Raw genomic sequence first — 23,165 nt, forward strand, 5'->3', positions numbered from 1 at the left:
CCAAATACTGGATATTTTTTCTGCTTCCCCAACAGTTAATCTTAGAAGAGCTGTCAGTATACAGTTTCCACTTTCTTATTTCCCCTTTGTTGCCTTACTTATTTTAATCAAGTTTTTCTTTCCACCATTCCACTGAAACACCTCCTCAAAGTCACTAATGTCTTACATTTTGCCAAACCCAATAGCTAATTCTCTGTCTTCATTTTACCCACCTTGCAGCAGTTGATGTGGTTTACCACTCCCTTCTACCTGCCACTTCCAGCTTTAGGCATCTGTAGGTCTTATCCCACCATCATTTCTATGACAGGTTGAAATTATTTGGGGAATGACATCTGCAAGTAGATATTAATTTTCAGCCTTTGTGTGTGCATATGCATGCTGGGGTATGTCTTTTTAAATCTTGCTAGAAGGTTTGGAATTAATCATTTCATTTTATTTTTATTATAGTCATAGACATGGGCCAAATGTTCTAAGGACTGAAAGACATTTAGAGGTAACCTTAAAAGCCATAATCTATGGCCACAAAAATTTTAAGTAAAAATGGACTCTGTGTTAGGGTTCACAGACAAAACATAAATACAAATTAAGATTGCAAATACCATAAGCAAGCAGATTCTAAATGTTTTACGCATCTGTTATACTTGTTTTTCTGCCTTAGTGGTAGATAGATAAAGTAGATAGATGTGCATGGTTTCCAGAATAAGATTCTAAGTTGAGAACACAGTTCAGTACCTAGAGTGTGTCTGGGTTGCAGATAAGCTTATGATGCCAGATATGAGACATGGGAGAGAATCATGTTTAACATGAATATTTCTAAGTATTATCCCAGATATGAGAAATGAAGACTAAGCAGAAATCCAGATTAGTACTCTAGGGAAGTAGGACTAGAGTGAGGCATGAGGGTGATGGTGTCTTTGCTCATATTTATGCATTTTCCCCAGGGATATGTGGTCTAAGCTGAAAGAAATAATGAGAGAAAAGGAAAGGATGAGAGAGAATGAGAGAAAGAGAGAGAGAGAGGGAGAGAGAAATAGAGAGAAGGGAACTGAGGACAAATGGAGATGGAGAGAGGAAGGACACAGGAGCCACTAACCAATGGTAGACAGAGACATTGGTGTTTAAATACTCTTGCTCCCTTATCTCTCTCGAGGAATAGCTCTGCTTTCTATCCCCCCCGCCCTCTCTCATAGGATTAATAAGGCTTTCCCAGTCTCCTCCACTGTGGCAGCTGACTTAAGTTGCATCCTTCTCAATTTCATTTCTTTACTCTCTTGTTCATTTTCATATACTTCCCAACTATCTGCTTGCATTCAAAGTCTTGCCTCACGATTTGTTTGTGGAGGAATGAAAAACAAAATGCCACCTAAATTGTTGGAAGGCCTGGTCCAAAGAAGGGTACACACATGTTATGGGTTGAATTGTATTCCCTCCCATATTCAAATAATCAAGTCTCTAGTACTTCAGAATGTGACATCATTCAGAAACAGAGTTGTAGCAGATGTGACTCATTAACATTAAAGTGGACCCCTATTCTAATACAACTGAGGAAAAATTTGGACACAGAGATAGATATGCATACAAAGAGAATACCATATGAACAAGAGGGCAGAGATTGGGGTTGCCATGGACTGAATTTGTCTATCCCAAAATCATGGAGATAGGGTCTATAAAGAATTAATGTTAAATGAAATCATAAGGATGGGGGAGTAATCTGATAGGATTAGTGTTTTTTTTTAATATTTATTTGAGAGACAGAAAGAGTGTGAGAAGAGAGTGGGGAGGGACAGAGGAAGAGGGAGAGGGAGAGAATTTCAAGCTGACTCTGCATTGAGTGTGGATCCTGATGTGGGGCTCATCCCAGGACCTTGAGATCATGACCTGAGCTGAAATTAACAGTCAGATGCTTAACTGACTGAACCACCTAGGCACCCTAGGATTAGTGTTTTTATAAGAAGAAATACCAGAGTGCTCTATTTCCATCATGCAAGGACATAGCAAGAAGGTGGCTGTCTCTAAGCCAGGAAGAGAGCTCTCACCAGAAACCAAATCAGTCGACATTTTTTACCTAGAACCTATAACCTTTAGAACTGTGAGAAATAAATCCAAATACAGAGGTGATGCATCTACAAGCCCCAAAAACCAAATATTGTCACAAAACCATCAGAATCCAGGAAGCATGGTATAGAGGGAGCTCACAGCCCTTAGGAGGAACCAACCCCTGCCAACACCTTGATCTCAGACATCTAGTCTCCAGAACTGTGAGACAATAAATTTCTGTTATTTGAGGCATCTAGTTAGCAGTGCTTTGTTACAGTAGCCCCAGAAAATTAACACAATGCATAAGTAAAAGATCAGGGCAGTGGATACAACCTTAGCCACTCTCTGAGGTACAATGGCTTGGCTGAGCCGGACCTCTATTTTGGTCTGGAAAGCCAGAAACTGAGTCAGACATTGGACTTATTCCCAAGGGTAGGACATGTATCTGTCACAGACTACTGTTCAGTGGTTGATTTTCTTATAAATCACCCCTGTCTCTAACAGAATTAAGCTTTTACCTTATTGCTAATTGTTTCCTCAGCAGTCCTTTAGCAATATGGTCTAGACACCTAATGGTACTCAGTAAATTGTAACCAACTGCTATAAAATGACCTTTGCTTTTTTAAAAAAAGCAAATAAATAAATTTAGTGCTCAAGAGTCTCAAGGACTCCTCAAGGAAAATCAAGGACTATCACAAACTAAGTTTTTAAGGAAAACTCATAGGCACAGAAAAATGAAGTAAAAAAGTTTATTAAAACTTAATAAAAATAAAAGAATATATACATAAATCAATAACTTAGTCCTAGTAAAGAATCTTGGAATCAGGCCCAGAATATCTGAATTCTAAGATGGGTTTTGCTGCTACTGGTTAAGCAAATTTGGAAAAGTCCATCTCTCCTTTTGAAACTGCCATTTCTTCCTCTTCAAGATGAGGAGATTGGACTAAGTTCCCTCTAAAGCACATAGGCCTTTACTATGTCCATATTCCTGTGATATCTGTGATTCATCCTCACCTGTGCCAGACTCTGCTCCTGGCAGGATTAGGGACCATGAGAGTGATGGAGCCATGGAATAAAACCAGGTGGGTATGGAAGGCTCTGGCTCTCCTACATAGTTTGAGTGCCAGACCCAACCAACAAAAATGCATTTGCCAGCAATGACCTTGTGGGGAATTTTCAAATACTGAACACTTATGCCCACAGATTTTCCCATTATTTTTAGCCTCACTGCATGTTTTGTTTCATTTTGTCTTGTAAAATGATTTTGGAACACTGTCTATTATAGAAACTTTGACAGTATTGGCAATCATGGTAACTGTTTCCCCCACACTGTGATTTAGTGTGGAGTCAGCTTTTTTCCAGAAAATTTACCTACTGCAGAGGCTGAGCTCTGTTTTTCTCTTATTCCAAACCCATTTTCTTCCCCATAGATATAATAGCCCAAAGGACTGGCTGGGGATAGAACTTTCCTCTAAGATTTTTTTGGTTCTAATTAACATTGAAATAATAAATTGTGAATATAGGATTTCCTGTATTCAATATAATCCTAACAAAGAGCATAATCTTTCATTAGTATAAAATGTGTCAAAGCTTGAATTCAGATAGAATATCAACTCAATTTATGGCATTGTTGTTGAGACTTCATGAATAAGGTAGAATTTGCTTTGGACTTTAAATGAGTTTTATAATATAAAGGCAATAATTGGGAAAGACATTACTAGAGAAGGACCAATGTGAGCAAGGGAGGGAGTAGGAAATGCATTGGCCATATTTAGAGGGACATCTAATTTCTCATTTTGGGCCAGACTATAAAGGATCTTAATGTAACCCCCTAATGGGTATGAGGTTTCCTTCTGGGGTGATGAAATGCCAGGAGTATTTCTGGCACAACACTGTGCATGTACTAAATGTCACTAAATTGTTTACTTTAAAATGGTTAACTTTATGTTATGTGAATTTCACTTCTATTTAAAAAAAGAAAAAGAACCTTAAATGGCAGGCCCTATGAGTGGCTGCTGAACCTGACAAACAATATGGGGCAATTGGAATCTACTGAAGTGGAGAAGTCATATGATTAAAAAAAACCCAACATGGTGATAGTTTTGGAAATGAATCAAATGAGGATGTATATAAAGTGGGGAGACCACTTACATGGTTATCAAAGTAGTCTACCTTATAATCTAAAACCAAGGAGGAATCTTTTCTTTGATCATCCTTTTGTGGAAATTCCCAAACATACATAAAGTTAGAGAATAAAGGTTAATGAGTTGCATAAACATATCATCCAGCTTCAATAATTTTCAACATTTCACTGAGCTATTTACATCTGTTCCCCTTCCCACTGTACCAACTCATCTCCATACATTATTCCATATTCATTAGTATTTTAAGGGAAACTCTAGATATATCTTTTCACCAGAAACAAACTTCAGAGTACATCTTCAACTTATAAGGACATTTTTCTTTCTCCTTCTTCCTACCAAACAGTATACCTAACTGAATTAAGAGCAAATTCTTAAAACCATCCAATGTTTTTCTGATTATACTGAAGGTAAGTTTGAACAGCTGAGTCATTTTAATGAGGTCTAAATTTACTATGTTTCTTAAATGTCTTTTATCCTACAATGGCACCCTTTTCTTTTTTTAACATGCCATTGATTTGTTAGAGAAAATGTGTTACTTGTCTTGCAGAATACTACCTCTTATATCTGGAATTAGCTGCCAAACAGCTGCCAAAGCTCCCATATTGGGTGAGTAAAAACCACTTCAAGTTGGTTTCTATTTCCTATTGATATAAAGATGATATTGAGAGACAATAATCAAAGAACTGGAATGCACACTGTCATTGCTTCTAGGAATTTTAGAGGACAGAGCTAAATTGCATGTTTACCAAAAAAGGGGGCAGGAGCTGATAGTCATATTTACAATCAAATATAAGATAACATGGTTTTATTTAATTCCCTTGGTTGAATTTTTCTATTGTTAACCTTAAAATTGTCAGTTATTTTACCAGCAAAAATGGGTTTATTTGGGAATAGCTGAGAGTTACAATTTGGGAAATGCAAGCTATGGTAAAACTATAAGCAAGTCTAGAGAACAGAGAGGAATGCTTTTTTTTTAAGGGAGGGGCAGAGGGAGAGAGAGAATGTTAAGCAGGCTCCACACCCAGTGCAGAGCCCAACATGGGCCTCAATTTCACAACCCTGAGTTCATAACTACAGCTGAAATCAAGAATCAGACACTTAACCAACGGAGTCACCTAGGATCCTCAGAATGCTGTTTTATACAGGAAAGGGGGAGGGAGTTCGGGAGGAGCTGTTACAAATAGAAAGTCCACTGGAGTAAACTAGGAGTTGGAAGTGTAGTGGCTTTTCATTGGCTGAGTTGTGACAGTCTCTAATTTGCTAAGCTGTTGCCAGGGAAGGGGAAAATCTTTCTTCTTCCTGTTCTAGTAGCAAAGTATAGGATTCTTCCTGCTGGGGATGCAAGGTACCTCTTTTTATGTTGGAGTCTATAACTGATGATGAGTATAGACAGCTCACTGATGATGAGCCCCCCATTCTGGCCTCCCAAACCCATTTTAAATGAAGTGTCCTTTGTTCAGTTTCATAGTATTATCTTATGCTGAAAACATTAGTTTTTACCTTAACAAAATTATTTATTTTTAATATAGTTTTGAAGTAATAGTCTACTATTCCCACTGACAATTAGACTATTGAAAGCAGCTTTGCATTTTCTTTGCCAAGAGATCTTTGAGATCACTTTTTTCAACATTATTCAAATTGGTGGTATGCCAATTTCTTTTGGCTTTATTTGCAAACACCTGTCATAACTGTCTCTCTATTTCCATTCCTACTGCCATTGCCCTAATTCATTTAATCAATCCTCCTAAACCAGATTATATTGTAGTCTTATAATCTGTTTCTCGCCTTCTCAACCTTTACTTTTCCAAGATCTATATGTTTCTATCAAAAATATACTTCTAAGACACAGAGTTTATTTTAAAAATAAGCAAAAGAAGCCAAACTTCAGTGGCTCCTCATCATCTGCTTACTGAAATCGACTCTTTGCCCTGAAGGCAAAGTCTGCCTCCAAAGGACAATGCAATATTGTCAAATATCATCAGACCTCATGGGCTATAGCTTGCAGACATCCTATTAAGAGTTCTGCCCCTGTGAGTATAGAACTCAGCATTCCTGTGCCTCTGCTTTAGAATGTGCTATATATGAGAAAGACAAAGGGACTGACATCCCAAGGCCTTCAGAAAACAATTGAAACATGTCTCATTATATCTAATGTCTCTTTTTAAAAAAAATCTCTCTTTGGCTGATCTTCAACTATTCTATTTTTTTTCTTTGACCTTTTCTTCTGAACAGTATCTAATCTGAATCTTCTTCTTGGATTTTTTTCCCCAGAAACTTTGTTTTTATTTGTTCCTCCATATAAAATAATTAATTCTCCCCTAGTTCTCATTGTGAAATTTCTATCTGCAAAAGTAGCCATGAATGTAATAAAACAATGGTATCTCCTAGTAATAGGACACATTTTCCTTACAGTTAGAGACCATATATCATAAGTTAAATACATCTTTTGTTTCTCACCTATCCTTCAGTATCAGTGTTTCATATAACCAGTTGTTCAGATATCCAAATTTCCTTTTTTTGATATAAGGTTTATCCCAAACTGCCTTACCCATGTTAAATTGCAAGAATGCTCTATATTCAATGAGACAAAAACTCACTTGTCTCTCTTTTTACTTCTATGATATTAAAGTGTCTCTAGTAATGATTTAGTTAAATAATATGAAATGTTCAGTAATGAAGTTCAGTAATGATTTAGTTAAATAATATGAAAGATAGGATAGTAGACTTTGCTGATAATTCAGTGAATTTTATAGCATCTCTCCCAAGAAAAACAGCATATCTCTCAAAATTTTCGGTCATCTGCATGGTTACACTTGATTTCTTTTGCTGCCTTAGTGGATCTAGAGAACTACTGTTTCCCTTGTTATTTCTATTTTCACGTCTGGGCTATTTAACTCTTCCCCATGTTCTATTTAATTGTTTCTTAATTTGAAATTAGTGTGATTAGTGACAGTTCTTGAAAATAATTCTGTTACAAGAGAAGAGTTTATGTTTTGGAAAATGTGTTCCACCCAACAAACTACAGATACTCATTATGAAACTGAATCTTATTGAATACTCACTGAAGTGTGTGTGTGTGTGTGTGTGTGTGTGTGTGTGTGTGTGTGTGTGTGTTGGGGGAGGTGCATTGCTGGGTATTATCATTCATGTCAGTTACTCAGAGACAAATAAAGGAAAACAGAACCAGTTGGTACCTGAGAAAGTGTGGGCTGCTTACAGATGTGCAAAAAAATTCACGCATAAAATAAATTGTTAATAAATGTAATTATTCCACTGCTTTTCCTTGTAAGTCCTTTCCTTAGGGAACTATGAAAAAGCCAGATGCTGATCTGGGAAATGTCCCAGAAATATTCTTTTGAAAAATATTAACACTCCACTATGAAAGGTCTTGTCTAGAATTATATTGAAACTCAGCTCCCAATGACTATCAATGTTTAAAAGTAGCAACAAATTGGAGTAAATTGATTGTAGGGTGAGCATTTTACAATGGATTAGGAATAATGTGAGCTTTAGAGTTATCTTTTAATATTACCCCATTTCTAATGGCATAGATAGATCTCTTCTGGTGATTAGTGGTATAAATGCCTTCTGAGACCTCCTTCTCACTAGTTAAACATAACAGAGTGCTAATTGCATAGTTCTTGGCATTGAATGGCATTGTGCTACACTGCTTCTACTGGGGCAGCTGGTGTGGTTGGGAGGGAATGTCACCATTGCTGAACCCCTCAGATCCCCTGTGAATTGTCAACACCATCTTCTCTATCTGCTGGGGATTAGTGGAATTTGTAAATTTGATTTAAATTAAAGGGTGGAAAAAAAGAGGATATAATTTCTCCTCTCTTGCTAAATGGAGAAGGATTTTTGTGAGCACACTGCTACAATGGTGAATGTGGGTCAGAGGTAACCCTGAAACAAGCCTGCCATTTTATGGTAACTCAGAACTCAGTGGTTTTTTTTTTATGGCAATTATAATATCAGGTTTAGTACTCTGACATAGTAAGAACTCATGTGTGTTTTTTGTGGATTAGGCTATTTTGAATTTTGAAAGAAGACCACGAGCTTACAAAATGGAATAAAATGGTAACATCAAACATGAGTGCCAGTGGAGCTTTTGGAGTGGGACTTTTAATCTAACAAGACTTAAGACTTTTGGTGACAGTGGATCTATGAACATTGAGACCAGATCTGTAGTGTTCACTATAGAAATTTAGTGTGTCTTAACTTTACACTAAAGGATAAAAATATAAAGAGTAGGCATGATGATATGTCTATAATATGGGGAATGATGATATGTCTAACATTTTTTTCCATTATGCAAGAGAAACATTATGGCAAAGACCTTATGAAAACACTGAGAAAATTAGAGTAATGTTCACATAAAGTAAACCACCTGGTCCTTATTAAGAACTATCCACCCAGTAAATTATCTTTGGTTCTCTGTATTATAGTTGGTTAATGAAACAAAAGAGTTAATTAAATACATTTATAAAAGTGGCATTTGGATGATGAAGAAAGTTATATGTTCACATGTAATGAGTGATCTGAATCTGAAGAACACAGAGGATATTTTCACCATGTGGTGATTTAAACTATATCTGAATCCAGAACCCTGCTTAAAAGTATGCAGTGATAAAAAAAAAAAAGCATGCAGTGAGGAATTTTTGTGATGGATGTCAATCCTGCTTAGTTAAGTAATCTATAACAACAGAAAATAATTGCGTATACTCAAAAGAGGTTCAAGCTTAGAGGGAGAGATTTTTAAACTACTGTACAACTACTCATACTTAGCAAGTAGGAAGGGGTTTAACATCAGGTGAATAAGCACTAGATGCTTCAATGACCTCGTGCAAATTGCTTGGTGGATAAACTGGAGCTAAGGGAGGGGATACATAAATTATGCTTCCTCTGAATTATCAGCCCAAATTGCAAAATATTTGTATACTGTAGAGATATTGGGCTAAGATTCCCAGAGTCTGCCCTTTCTGTGTTTCTATAGAACTTGCCATTGTAGACTTTGCCACAGAGAAATATTCTCAAACTGCTCACAGATCTTTATTCCCTAATGAGCCAGCACATGGTTCAAAGAAGGGTTTTTCTTGAATTTAATTGTATTCTCTACACTGGGCTCAGTGATTGATGTTTACAACATACACAATAGATGGCAGAAGGCCCAAATCCCTTCAAGCACTAAGATCTGTAATTCTAATGGAGAACTGATTTTGAACAATTCTGAAATACTTCAATTAATTATATGATTTGCAAAATTCTAATTTGAGATCAATCATTCTGAGAAAATTTATTAGGTCTCTAATGTGGATGAACCGAAGTATCTTTACTATCGGAAGTAGGAAGAACATTTAAATGCTGGTCCACAGATTGCACAGGTGGTGGAAGATTAAGATTATCATGTCATTAGGAGGGCCTGAGTGGGAAGAGCCACTTCTAGGAGCCTGGCAGAGTGCATGATAACATCAACTATTAGTTTATCTTAGGCAGATTATGTTTGAGATTTTGGCGTTACATCTAGGAAACAATTGAGAGCAGTTAGATTTATGGTACTTGATATTAGGGGGGAGGGGAGATACATTTAGCAATGTAAATAGAAGATCTATCCATGCATGTGTGTTACTTAAGGGCAGAAGAGACTAGAGTCACCCAAAAAAAAAAGAATGTTTAAAAAAATGAAAAGAAGGAAAAAACTATAAAATAAGCAAAATTTCCCTTGCTGTTGAGAAACACTATGCGTATGAAATGGAGGGAAGGGATATGGAGAATGAGGTGCACACCACAGAGGTGGAAAGGTGTTTGCTACTGAGGGATGATGATGATGGTGGTGGTGGTGGTGAAGGAGACACTTGACTGTAGAAGAGACATCGTTTGACAAAAAACTGTTCTGGCATGCCACTCCCATGAACTCACTGCATCTCAGAGCAAATACAAGCAAACAGTGCTATTACTCATATTTTACAGATGAGGGAACCATGGCTTGCTCAGAGTAACACCAATCAATAGTGGAGGATGCAGGATACAAATTCCAGCAGCCTGACTAGAGCCTAGAGAAAGAGAACTTGGGATAGAACTGCAGGGAAATTGGCTCTTTCCAGGATACAAGAGGTCACCAAATGCTCACATCAGGGCTTGTCATGGTATATCTTCTCTACATTCCTTCCAGCAGTCTCATCAGATCTAGTGGGCTGGCCCAAGGGGAGACAAGAGAACAAGAGTAGTAACTTCTCTCAGCACACACTGAGTGGGGTACATGGTGACTTAGGGAATCAGTCTCCCACCCAGAAACCATGGGGTGTTCAGTCCTGGGCCCAGCATGTTATTTATTCAGCACTTGGAAACGACTATAATTTTCTACCCAGAATTACTAAGTTTACTAAAAAAACTGACCATTTGTTTTCCTTCCCTAAACTGAACACTGAAAATATATTTAAAAACTGTTTCATTAGCAAAAGAAAAATGAGAAGAAGAGAAAAAGGAGAGCTAGATCCCCTTTTGCCTCTCTCCTTACCTTTGGCTAATAAGAGTACAGACTACATACATGCTAAATGTATTGCTACACTGAATCTTCCAGGCAAATGAGTAGGTGAGCACCAAAATGGACCTATGTACAAAAGAGCCACATGTTAATGCTGAGTGCAACCCAATGAAACCCTCAGGGGAAAGCAATAAAGGACAAAGGCTGATCACTACTTGTGAAATTGAAGCTCACTATGTAGATTGTCTACTCTGAGGGGTAAAGAGCTACATTTAAATTACCTTTATATTCATGACATCTACCAGCCTACCACAATTCTTAAAAAAAAAAAAAAAAGGAAACTGCCCCCCAAAATCCCAAAGCTTACAAAAGAAGCTTGTTTTCCAGCGGGATCCCCTGTAATGCCAAAATTCTTCAGAGTACCCTCAATGGCAGCTGAGGAGAGAGATAGAAGGATGCCCTGCAGGCCTTGCTTAGCCTCTGGCTTCAAACCCAGAAGCTCCACTTTTCTATCTTAACAGTTTACACTTAAATGACTAAAAATAATGATTATTGTCTTAGTTTGGGCTGTTATAATAGAGTACTATAAACTGGTGGCTCATAAAGAACAGAGATTTATTTCTCACAGTTCAGAAAGCTAGAAGTCTGAGATCAGGGTCCCACCACGGTTGTTGTGATGAAAGCCCTTTTCTGAGATACCCACTGCCAAAGTCTCATTGTTCATGTATGGAGGAAGGGGCCAGGGAGCTCTGTGGGGTCCTTTAATAAGGGTACTTAACCCATTCATTAAGAGTCTACCCTTATGACCTAATTACCTCCCAAAGGCCCCACCTCCTAATACCATCACATTGAGGCTTAGGATTTTAATATTTGAATTTGGGAGAAATATAAACATCCAGTCCATTGCAATCATGATGATGATAATGGCAATGATGATGATGATAATTAAAATCCAGTGCCTTCAAGCATCATATATCTTTGAGGACGCTTTTATCGTCTATTTTCATTACCTTGTAGAAGTAGTTGACAGAAATATTTACTAATCAGTGCTGTTCAATCAGATCATCTGAAGGTTGATGACAAATATCAGCTTAGACCACTTAGATTTGATTCAGATCTTTAGAAATAACTGAAGGTAATATTTTTACCTGGGACTTTCAAAAGACAACTGAAGGAATTATGGAGAAAAAATAAAATATTTCATAGTATGAACTTCAAAATTTACTTGCAGTTATTTTTTTAATTTAAATTTGATTTAATTAACATATACCGTGTTATTAGTTTCAGAGGTAGAATTTAGTGATTCATCAGTTGCATATAACACCCAGTGCTCATTACATCAAGTGCCCTCCTTAATGCCCATCCCCCCACCCACTTCCCCTTCAGCAACCCTGTTTGTTTCCTGTAGTTAAGATTCTCTTATAGTTTGCCTCCCTCTCTGCTTTCTTCTTTTTTTTTTAAATATTTTATTTATTTATTCATGAGAGACACACAGAGAGAGAGAGAGAGAGAGAGAGAGAGAGAGAGAGAGGCAGAGACACAGGCAGAGGGAGAAGCAGGCTCCATGCAGGGAGCCTGACATGGGACTGGATCCCGAGTCTCCAGGATAACGCCCTGGACTGAAGGTGGCGCTAAACCACTGAGCCACCAGGGCTGCCCACACTCTGTTTTCATCTTATTTTATTTTTCCTTCCCTTTCCCTTTGTTCATCTGTTTGTTTTTTAAATTCCACATATGAGTGAAATCATGGTATTTGTCTTTCTCTGAATGACTTATTTTGCTTAGCATAATACATTCTAGTTCCATCCACATTGTTGCAAATGGCAAGATTTCAGTTATTTTTTTTTAAAGATTTTATTTATTTATTAAACACATGCACACACACACAGAGGCAGAGACATAGGCAGCGGGAGAAGCAGGCTCCTCACAAAGAGCCCAATATGGGACTTGATCCAGAACCCCGGAATCATGCCCTGAGCCAAAGGCAAATGCTCAACTGCTGAGCCACTCAGGTGTCCCAAGATTTCAGTTATTTTAAGTGTATTAGAATAAAAATGAGAAAAAAAAAACTATACAAAAGGAAGGGTATGGTATAAGGCATCTGCCTTTAAAGATACCCAAATACTATTTCTTGTTCAACTATTTAATAGATGAACCATGGGTCAGTTTAATAACCTCCATTTCTTTCTCTTTAAAAATGTTGACAAGGGGTGCCTGAGTGGCTCAGTCAGTTACATGTCTGACTCTCAGGTTCTGCCGAGGTCATGATCTCTGAGTTGTGGGACTGAGCTCCCCATTAGGCTCCAAGTTCAGTGCAGTCTACTTGTCCTTTTCCCTGTGCTCTCTCTCTCTAAAATAAATAAATAAAATCGTTAAAAAAATAAAATGGTGACAATATTTATTTTCTAAAGTTGTGGGGATTAAATGAGGCATGCAGTTATCTCACAAGATAGGCCTTCTCATTAGCTGTCATCACTTCCCACCTGTGGGCAGAGGTAGATAGGGTCATGTTTCTGTTCTGTTATGGCTTCTTTGTTGTGATTCAGTGTCTATGATCTGCATCGGTCACTTCAACATGCTGGCTGCTACCTAAGTTGTACCAGTTTATGGCAACAATGTTAATATGCCAACATCGGGAAGCTTTCCTACTGGACAAATTTTGTCTGCAATTGGGCAATGTACTGGTTTCAAAATTCAGTTTTTCTACCTCTGTTATATAGAGTCCATCAATTATACAGCTCTTGCTCTTTTTGTCCCTGGTTCCCATTACACATATCCCAGTTTTCCTTCATATGCATGAGTATTTTATGCAACTCTTTCCAAGACTAATGGACATCATGCTCTCACCACTTTTGTTCAACATATTACTGGAAGTCCTAGCCACAGCAATCAGACAACAAAAAGAAATTTAAAAACTCTGAATTGCTAAGGAAGAAATAAAACTTTCACTATTTGCAGATGACATGATGCTATATACAAAAAACACTAAAAGACACCAAAACTACAAGAATAAATGAATTCAGTAATGTTGTACAATACAAAATTATTATACAGAAATCTGTTGCATTTCTATACATTAAGTGAAGTAACAGAAAGAGAAATTAAGAAAACCATCCCACTTACAATTGCATCAAAACTAATAAAATATCTAGAAATAGATGAAAGCAATTGAAGACAACACAAATAAGTGGAAATATCTTCCATGTTCATGGACTGGAAGAACAAACATTGTTAAAATGTCCATCCTACCCAAAGCAATCTATAGATGTAATATATTTTTATCAAAATACCAACAGCATTTTTCACAAAGCTAGAAAAAATAATCCTAAAATATGTATGAAACCACAAAAGACCCCGTATAGCCAAAGCAATCTTGAAAAAGAAGAACAAAACTGGAGGTATCACAATTCCAGATTTCAAGATATACTACAAAGCTGTAGCAATCAAAGCAATATGGTATTATCAGAAAAACAGACACAGATCAATAGAACAGAATAGAGAGCCCAGAAATAAACCACAATAATATGGTCAATTAATCTTTGACAAAGGAGGTAAGATTATGCACAGGGAAAAAGACAGTCTGTTCAACAAATGGTGCTGAGAAAATGGGACAGTTACATGTGAAAGAATGAAACTGGACCACTTTCTTTCACGACATGCAAAAATGAACTAAATAATTGAATAAAGACCTAAATGTGAGGCCTGAAACCATAAAAATCTTAGAAGAGAGCACAGGCAGTAATTTCTTTGACATTTACTGTAAGAACCTTTTTCTAGATATGTCCCCCGAGGCAAGAGAAACAAAAGCAAAATTAAACTATTGGGACTACATCAAAATAAAAGGTTTCTAAAAAAAATAAAAATAAAAAAAAAATAAAAGGTTTCTGAGGAGCAAAGGAAATAACAAAATTAAAAGACAGCCTAATGAATAGGATAAGATATTTGCAAATGAAATATCCAATATAGGATTAGTATCCAAAATATATAAAGAACTTATAAAACTTAACACCAAAAGAATAACCCAAATTTAAAAATGGGCAGAAGACATGAATAGACATTTCTCCAAAGAAGATATACAGATGGCCAACAGATACATGAAAAGACGCTGAACATCACTCATTATCAGGGAAATGGAAATCAAAACCATAATGATATCACCTCACACCTGTCAGAATAGGTAAGATCAAAAACACAAGAAAGAAGAAGTGATGGCGAGGATGTGGAAAACAGGAACCCTTGTACGCCGTTGGTTGTAATGCAAACCAGTACAGCTACTGGGGAAAACAGTATACATGTTCCCCCCAAAATTAAAAATAGAACTATCATATGTTCTATTAATTCCGTTACTGGGTTTTACCTTACCCAAAGAATACAAAAACATTAATTCAAAAGATACAAGAACCCCTAAATTTAGTGCAGTGTTATTTATAATAGCCAAATTATGGAAGTGGCCCAAGTATACATTGATAGATCAGCAGATAAACAGAGGTGGCATATAGATACGTGTGTGTGTATATATATACACACACACGTATCTGCTTATCTATCAATGTATACTTGGGCAATATGTATATATATATGCATATGTATATGCATATATATATATTACTTACCTATAAAAAAGAATGAAATTTTTCCATTTGCAACAACCTGGATAGGTCCAGAGGGTATAATGCTAAGTTAAATAAGCCAGTCAGAGAAAAACAAATACCATATGATTTCACTAATGTGTGGAATTTAAGAAAAAAACAAAGAAAAAAAAAAGAAACAACAAAAAATCAGACTCTAACTATAGAGAACAAACTGATAGATATCAGAGGGAAGGTGGCTGGGTAGATGGGTGAAATAGTTAAAGAGGATTAGAAATATACTTATCATGATGAGCACTGAGTAATGCACAGAATTGTTGAATCACTATATTGTATACCTGAAACTAATATAATGCCGTACGTTAACTATACTGGAATTAAAATTAAAAGAAAGAAAAAATTGCTTAGGCATTACTAACTTTCATACTAGAAGCCAAATTAGGGGGGATCCCTGGGTGGCTCAGCGGTTTGGTGCCTGCCTTTGGCCCAGGGTGCGATCCTGGAGGCCCGAGATTGAGTTCTGCGTAAGGCTCCCTGCATAGAGCCTGCTTCTCCCTCTGCCTCTGTCTGTGTCTCTGCCTCTCTCTCCCTCTCTCTCTCTCTCTCTCTCTCTCTCTAAGTCTATCATGAATAAATAAATAAAATCTTAAAAAAAAAAAAGAAGGCAAATTAGGTCATATCCTACTAAGGTTATACTGCTATATGGAAAAGACTTTCTCTACAGAAATACAATAAAATAATCTCAATGAGGCTGAAATATGTATTTATTGAGCACCCTCATACTCATAGTGCCTGCCACTAATAGACACTTTCAGATACATTTAATCTATTAATCTCATCATTTAATCTAATCTATTCTTATAAAAATTCTGTGGCAAAAGGTATTTAGAGGCTCCTTACTACAGATAGGGGAATGATAGCTCCACTATTTTTTAACTCTTTTAGGACCATTGAACCATTGAATAATGTCTGATTTTTTTGGCTGAGGTAAATGAAAATAGTCTTTGACAGTCAATACGTAGAAAACATATCATGGAGAGGACACAAATAATTATGAAATGATAATATGCATATTTTGTATCCCTGTATTGAGGGATATTTCATGCCTGTAACAAACATTCCTCTTGTGCAAAGAGCTTACTTTAAGGTCATGTGTGTGTAAGGGACTCACCAATCTTTACAACCATTTCAGACTGTGTACATTGTCTTCCATGAGCTAATTCTTACGCGTGTAAGAGCCACATATGTTGAAGACACAGCATTAGCTGGGCGGGGGTATTCTAGCTCAGAAAGGACTGTGGCTTATTTTTATGAAAGACAGTAAAGTTGTTACCAGTTTTTTGCTCTTTTGAAATTTTCTTTCATATGCTCAATGGAGAAATATATTTAGAAATCAAGAGGAAAGCCTGGTAATTCATTCCATATTCACATAATTTGGTCAAATTGTCTCCTCAAAAATCAGCAACAAAAATGTTTTAATATCAGGCCTCTGCAATTTTTCACCCTTAAAGTCATTAGCGTGGTTCAAAGATTCCCAAGGTAAAGCTATCCAGGCAAAAAACAGATTTTTTTTTCATTTGTTTTTCCTTGACTTTCCCCCCAAGTCCTTCCTACAGAATTCAAGCTCTCAATGAACAATTCTCCTTGTCAAAAACAGGCAGTCCTCCTCCCCACTTGCCTATCTTCATTTGGGGATCTCCAACAGCCTTATTGTTAAAGGCTATGTAATTTGGTCCTACTGGGCATTCTCTGCATGAGATTTAAGAGAAGCAGAAAGATCTAGCCTGTCATGAATCACCTTACCCTAAAATCCAGCCCAGAAGCCAGATTCCCTTGCTCCAGGCAAAGTGGCCTTCCTCCATCAGTACAGTTCAGAGGGAGAAGCTCCTGAGAGTAAGGGAGACATAAAGACGGCAAACAAATCCTAGAAGCATAATTATTGAAAGGTTAAATGAAATTCTCTCTTCTTTTCACCCTTAATCCTATAAGAAGTTGCATTTGGACCTGAACAAGTGTTTCTACTCTTCCAAAACACAGCGTGCTAAAGGAGCCTTTGTTTCATCCATGTCAACCTGTGCTTGGTGAGAAGGTTGCTTTTGTGACCACTCAAGCTCTATTTAAAAGAATCTTGAATAGCCAGAAACTCGGAAGTTCCTAGAGTAATTGGGGCTGCAAGAAACAGGATGATGAAAAAAAATTGCCTTCAAAGTTCTCAGCTGCTTCTCGCAGAAGATGAATGTAGTTTTAAACTTGCCTCTTTCTTATTTCTTAGCTAGAATGGGCCAGCAAGGGACCTGGAGGTACTCTGGGGGACAAGAAGGCATCTGCTTACCCCCCACTTCTTGGGGGATTTAGCTTAAGATTCAGAAAGCATTTGTTTCTCTCACTTCAAATACTGTCTTTTTTTTTTTAAACTTTTAAAACAGTGATCTTGACTTGGCTTGTTTAAGAAGGTTCTTTTTCCATTTAGTTTGCTACCTAAGAGATTGGAAGAGGCAGCTGTTTTGATGAAAATTAGAAGAAAACCTTTTCCCCAAATAGAAGAAGCCAAGAGGAAAAAATAGGACTTCTTGACATTCCATGCTGTAATTGTTACATGGTATAACCGGAAGAGGAAATGGCCCTATAAATACTTGTAGCTTATTCAAGCCCAGAATACATCACAAACCTGTACAAAAGAGGTAATAACATATTAGGAAACAGGCAACCAGTAAAATTTGCTCTGTTTATTGGGGTTTAAAGAAAGCAGGATTAGAAACAGGAGGGGATAGGAGTTTAGGCCTGAAGCAATAGTGTTTATACCAGTGACAAAAATCAAACTTTACCTTTGCACTGGGATTTGCACCTCACTAAATCCATATAAACCTTCTCTCAGCGGCCCCAGCCCAATGTGTATTTCACATCCACAACTAGACTGATGGATGGCAGGCAAACAGGCAATATTTTGTGAATTTACTGTCTCTCACCAGGATGCTGGAAAGACTTGTTTTTTGGCTTCTTTTTCAAGAGAAGGAAGATAATTCTTGGGGACCTGGAATGGAGACTTCAGGGCAGCCTGATCAACATTCTTCATTTCCTGATCTGGATCCAGAATATCTTCAGGTATGTTTAACCTGGCACCTACTACATGCCTTATACATCTCACATCTTTGAATCCTCTCCACAATCCTGAGGAATAGTTACAAATTTCTACAGATTTACAGATGACAGAATTTACGGGCAGAGAAATTAATTTAGCCTACCCAGGGGCATTCAACTAGAATGCAAAGGACAGAAAGCAATCCCGAGTTGGCTTGATGCATGCTCTTCTTCCCACACTCTGAGTTTAAAGTCACCCACAAGATAGGATTTGAGGGTCTCCAAGAGGTTTTTCTCAGGAATACCTGCATCATGCTTGATTTTCAGTAGTGTACTCTGGTTTTCCCTCTCAGCATCGCGATGAGCCCAGCTGTTTTCCTTTCCAGCTGGTGGTGATCTGGGCACGCTGTGCGTGACCAACTCCAGGGGGCACCGTCTGCACAGCCTGTAGCAGCCTTGTTGGTCACACTAAATCCTTCCTATGCTTCTCTTTTAAATGGCTCCAATTTGTGGCTGTTGTGATTTTCTCTTTCCTATGTCAAATCTGAAGCTACTTTGGCACGTGACCTTGGCCCGCTTTTCAGCGCTATCAGTTTCTATTACTGTAGTTCAACTCCTGGAGGGGAGCTGTAACATAGATCAGTAGTTCTTGATACAAGAGGGTAAATGTGCCTATAGGACAATGTGGTGGGGAAGGAAGCTGTTTTTCGCAAGGATTTCTTTTCCTTTTTTCCTTTTCTTTCTTTCTTCCTTTCTTTTCTTTCTTCTTTGAGACTCTTTTCATAGTTCTTCCACTCCCCAGTGACACTGGAAACTTTTTTGCCTACCCCTCTGCCTACCCATAGGCTTGTTTTGAGAATTAAACAAGATAACAGATGCGTAAAGACTCTGAATCAAAAAACCACTCAAAACTATCTTAAACATAGCCATTATCTGCATCTTTCAGAAGCACAGTTCTGATCATGTCCATCTCTCTGCTTACGGACCTCTGAAGATGACCTATCACCTGCTAATATGTTTAATGCCCGAGCCTCAAATTTGGTAGCCTGCATCCTCTGGTCCCCTGATCTCTGATTGCTTCCTTTTATTCATCCACTGTTCCAGTCACTTATTCATCTGCTTATCCAGTCCAGGATAAGAGCATTCCTTTTCTTATCCTGAGTTTTTCTACTCCCGTGTTTTTGTTTATGCTGTTCTCTGACTTGAGAACAATACCATCCAAGAGCACTTTCTGCAATAACAAAAATGATATGTACTACCCAACATGGTAGCCACTAGCCCCCTGTGGCTGTTGAGTACTTATGTATATTGGCTAGGGTTACTGAAGAATTCATTTAAAAAAATTAATTAATTTAAACCTAAATTTAAGTAGCTATATGTGACAAGTGGTTGCCATGCTGGACAGCTGGACCTAAATGTTCTCTATCGTTTCTCACCCAAATAATATTCGTTTATCAATATCTAGCTCATAAGCTGCTTCATCCTCAAAGCCTCCATTTGTACCCTTACCTGTCATCTTTCTTTTCTCCTTCAATCTAACTCCACTGAGGCCTGAGCTTGTCATTTGAATTCTGGATTTTTCTCTTATCTCATCTTCCCTACTATGTGGATAGGCTCCTCCTAGTAGGACCCAGTTTTGTTCAGCGTTGTTCCTAGAACACTGACTGCTAGAGCCAACAAACATTTGCTGAGAGGCTGACACTGCCCACCCGGAATGAGAGTCACTCAGTCACCGCAGCGACCAGCCAGGTGGGAGGCCCACCCATCTTCGCTGAGTGCATGCTGCCTATCAGGCTCTGTGCTCAGCACAGGATCCATGTGAAGTCTCAAAGTTTGAATAATTAACCAAAGAATCGCTGAGACCACCTGATCCTTGGCCTATGAACGCATTCTTTTGTTTTGCTAATCCTATTTTTCAGTACTAAAAAAAAAAAAAAAAAAAAAAAAAAAAAAAAAAAAAAAAAAAAAAAAAAACCCTCTGCTCACTGATCTCATTGTGACCAACATTCTGGAGTCCCAGCTCCCTGTTTGCTAGGCACAGGGCATGGTGTTGGCAGAGCTCCCAGAAATCAAGGGAGAGGGACCAGGGAGACAACTCCAGACATCACATGCAAAACAAAGGTGGCACATCCGCCTTGTCCCTGTGCCTCCTCAGACACAGAAAGCCCTCCCAGCCCTTTCCAGCAAGTCGGCCTCCCCAGGAGCTACAGGGTGGAGCCCCCCAGGAGCCCGCAAAGGAGGGGAAGACGATGAACAGTCTGACTTGTAAATGTCCTGCCTTCCTGGCAGCAACGTCTGAAAGCATAGACCTTCCGCAGATGGGGCGCATTTGGCAAATGTTCAGGCGCGCGGCATTTCAATTGCTGAAATTTCTTCTTGGAACTCTGTAACTCTGATCCCCAGGGCAGGGGAAATGGGGCGGGGGTGAGCAATTAGAGGCTGGCACAACCCCCAGCGGCTCACCGACGCCTGGCCGCGCGCCCCTGTGGACTGTCAGAGCCTGCGGCGCGAGGTGCTCCTGTCACCGTCGTCCCTGGGGCGGGGGCCCTGCCAGCGCCCAGCCCCGCGGGGCCCGGGGCGCGCGAGGGGGAGGCGCGGAGCCGGGCAGCAGCGAGGCGGCCAGCGCAGGGGAGGGCCGGGCAGCAATGAAGTCAGAGGCACAGCAGCGACTGCAGCTGAATCAATTTGGAGATAAAAATAGTGCCTGCCGCCCCTGCTTCTGCAGTGATTTCATAAAGGTCTCAGCTGCGTTGGAGAGAAAGCCAGCATGTGTGTCCCTACCTCCTCTCCAAAGTGGCGAGAGGAGCAAAATAGCAACCACAACCCCAAAGCTGTTTGCCTTCATCTTCTCCCCCTTTCTCTGTTTCCCTGTCTCCCATTCTCTCCCTGAGCCCCCAGAAGTGCCTCTTGGCTCACCTGTTCTCCTTATTAGATAATTAAAGCCAGGCACAAAGAGAGGAGATCTTCAGAGGGTGAAAAAGATATAGGGCTCCCAGACATTCATCATGAATCCAGATGGCACTACCCACCCCACCCCCCCTTTCCGGGACTTTCACTCTTCCCTCCCCCCAGACATCAATTGAGATGACTGACCACTCTAAAGAATGAAGCTCTTTATCAGACAGGAGGTTAAAATCCTTTTTTAAAAATGGGTACCACGAAATCAAACCTACCTAATATTTCCATAGGTGAACTTTCCTTCCTGAGCATTCAGAGAAAACAAAACCTGGGATTGCCAATTAGTGTGACTGTCCCAGGAGATGCAGATTTAGGGATCAGTTTCTGTGACTGATGTGAGAAACCTCTCTGGAATTAGATCTGAAAGGAACGTGGAGTGAATAGAGCTTCGGCACTTTGCAGAGTGATTATCCCTGCAGTGCGGGGAGGTAACCTTTCTGCTGCTACATTCTGACATTTTCATCGAGGCAAATGCATCATTGGTAATTGCACCTGAGTGTCAAAGCCACTTGATGTGTGTGTTCCAACTAAGGTATGAATGAGGACTTTAGCATTAAGGGATGGGAGGCAAAGAAGAAGTGCAGACAAATTATAGGAGAGGAGATAATGGAATTGGCCATGAAAAGTAACGGCTTGGATTGATGTTTCTTCCTTCACACTCCTGCAAAACGAGTGTGTTCGGATTAAATAACACATTGCTTCTGAAAGTGCCTAAACTAGTGTCTTGCTCTTAAAGACATTACTTAATAACTACCATCTTATATGCTTTCAAATTGAATATGCTTATATGTCCCTCAAGAGGAAATGTAAAACTAGTAATATTTTAATGAAGCCAAGAAAATCAATGGTGTCACGTATAGGCAAAATGTTCAAAGGAGAATCCTCACATCCTCCTATTTTCCTCTGATTCTTTTATGTCAGGCAAACTTGAGCCATAGTCATTTAACTCAGTAGGTATTAAATACCTGATCTAGAGTCATAATAAAGACACAGGACCCAAACTGTGAAGCCAAAAGTGAATATCAGGTTGTTGATCTTACACATAACTCAGAAATAATTTCATCATTCTGTTAGAAGGAAAAAATAGCTCCTGTCAGAGAGAGGAATATAATATTGCCAAACTCTTCAATTTGGCAAATACAGCAAACTATTAGTCAACCACACGGGGAATCTGGCTTTCTCATAGGGACCTATTGTTTATAGAAATATCACAGCTGAAAAATAAGCAAACATTCTCCCTGAACTACTGTGATATAATTCACATGGGTGTTTAAGGATTTTTACAACCATTGAGGGAAAATCTATGGAAAATTTAAAATAATTACAAAGATCCCTTTTGGTGCTTCTGAAAATTTTGATGCCCTTTGAATATCCTGATGACTGTTTTCCCACTGACAAACAAAGACATCTGAAGCAAAGCCAGTTTGTGCTGTGTCGGGTCCCTAATACAAATTAGTGAAAATAGAACAAGCTTAGATTGAATGAAATGTACTTGATAAAAATAAATCAAGATTTGAAATATAATTGCACCTTGCTTATTTTCTTATAAATAAATATTTTAAAATCTGAAATACTGAATTTTATGACTATTCAAAATACAGCTGACAGTTTTACAGACCATTTTAGGAGTACTATGGGACCTCCTGCTTCTGGTTGCATTAGGACAGAGCCAAAGCTACTTGACTTGCAATGTGTTTGTTTGTTGCTAAGTACAGTTAGAGGAGGCTGGAACATGCCAAAAGGTTCAATATGAGCAGTGAAGTTGTGTTAGTCACTGTTATGGATCTGTCTTCTAAACTTGCAAAAGAAAAGATGTAAGCATGTTCTTTTCAGTCCCCATCATTAACCAGGGCCTTCACTATAAGGCTTATATAG

The 23,165-nt window shown here is 38.5% G+C and overlaps 1 long non-coding RNA gene across 1 annotated transcript in view; it reads left to right on the plus strand.

Moving 5' to 3' along the window:
* The window catches only part of LOC140599214 (uncharacterized), a 39,240-nt gene that overhangs the window by 11,179 nt on the left and 4,896 nt on the right, over positions 1-23,165 (plus strand). Inside the window, exons 2-3 of the long non-coding RNA XR_012001900.1 lie at positions 4,729-4,787; positions 18,224-18,356. This is a non-coding gene — a long non-coding RNA (uncharacterized lncRNA). The remainder of the gene's footprint in view (positions 1-4,728; positions 4,788-18,223; positions 18,357-23,165) is intronic.

The sequence above is a fragment of the Vulpes vulpes genome, chromosome 6 (assembly GCF_048418805.1).
Source record: "Vulpes vulpes isolate BD-2025 chromosome 6, VulVul3, whole genome shotgun sequence".
In the NCBI taxonomy this organism is placed as follows: Eukaryota; Metazoa; Chordata; class Mammalia; order Carnivora; family Canidae; genus Vulpes; species Vulpes vulpes.